This window comes from Mastomys coucha, unplaced genomic scaffold (assembly GCF_008632895.1).
Source record: "Mastomys coucha isolate ucsf_1 unplaced genomic scaffold, UCSF_Mcou_1 pScaffold1, whole genome shotgun sequence".
NCBI classification, from domain to species: domain Eukaryota; kingdom Metazoa; phylum Chordata; class Mammalia; order Rodentia; family Muridae; genus Mastomys; species Mastomys coucha.
Window position 1 is genome coordinate 59,073,880 of NW_022196891.1, and position 1,120 is coordinate 59,074,999.

Here is a 1,120-nt window from a genome sequence, read left to right on the forward strand (position 1 = left end):
TGCTCAGTGACCCCACCTACAGGGAACTCATAGAACAGCTACAGAACAAGCCTTCAGACCTGGGCACGAAACTACAGGATCCCCAGGTCATGACTACTCTCAGTGTCCTCCTTGGGGTTGATCTGGGCAGCATGGATGAAGAGGAAGAAGCAGCAACACCTCCACCCCCACCACCTCCCAAAAAGGAGGCCAAGCCAGAACCAATGGAAGAAGATCTTCCAGAGAATAAGAAACAGGCATTGAAAGAAAAGGAGTTGGGAAATGATGCCTACAAGAAGAAAGATTTTGACAAGGCCCTGAAGCATTATGACAGGGCCAAGGAACTGGACCCTACTAATATGACTTACATAACTAATCAAGCAGCTGTGCACTTTGAGAAGGGCGACTATAACAAATGCCGGGAGCTCTGTGAAAAGGCCACTGAAGTGGGCAGAGAGAACCGAGAGGACTACAGGCAGATCGCCAAAGCTTATGCCCGAATTGGCAATTCCTATTTCAAAGAAGAAAGTTACAAGGATGCTATCCATTTCTATAATAAGTCTCTGGCAGAACACCGAACTCCAGATGTGCTCAAGAAGTGCCAGCAGGCAGTGAAAATTCTGAAGGAACAAGAGCGACTGGCTTATATCAACCCTGACTTAGCTTTGGAGGAGAAGAACAAGGGCAATGAATGCTTCCAGAAAGGTGACTACCCCCAGGCCATGAAGCACTATACAGAAGCCATTAAAAGGAACCCAAGAGATGCCAAACTGTACAGCAACCGAGCTGCCTGCTACACCAAGCTCCTGGAGTTTCAGTTGGCACTCAAGGACTGTGAGGAGTGCATCCAGCTAGAGCCCACCTTCATCAAGGGTTATACACGGAAAGCAGCTGCTCTGGAAGCCATGAAGGACTACACAAAAGCCATGGATGTGTACCAAAAAGCGTTAGACCTGGACTCCAGCTGTAAGGAAGCAGCAGATGGTTACCAGCGCTGTATGATGGCACAGTACAACAGACATGATAGCCCTGAGGATGTGAAACGGCGGGCCATGGCTGACCCTGAGGTGCAGCAGATAATGAGTGACCCAGCCATGAGGCTCATCCTGGAGCAGATGCAAAAGGACCCCCAGGCTCTGAG

The 1,120-nt window shown here is 49.5% G+C and overlaps 1 pseudogene across 1 annotated transcript; it reads left to right on the forward strand.

Annotated features, from left to right (window-relative positions):
• The first annotated feature begins 6 nt into the window (after positions 1-6).
• LOC116096738 lies at positions 7-1,118 on the forward strand (annotated as a pseudogene). Its single transcript, XR_004121088.1, has one exon. The product of XR_004121088.1 is annotated as a stress-induced-phosphoprotein 1 pseudogene (transcript).
• Positions 1,119-1,120: the final 2 nt, after the last annotated feature.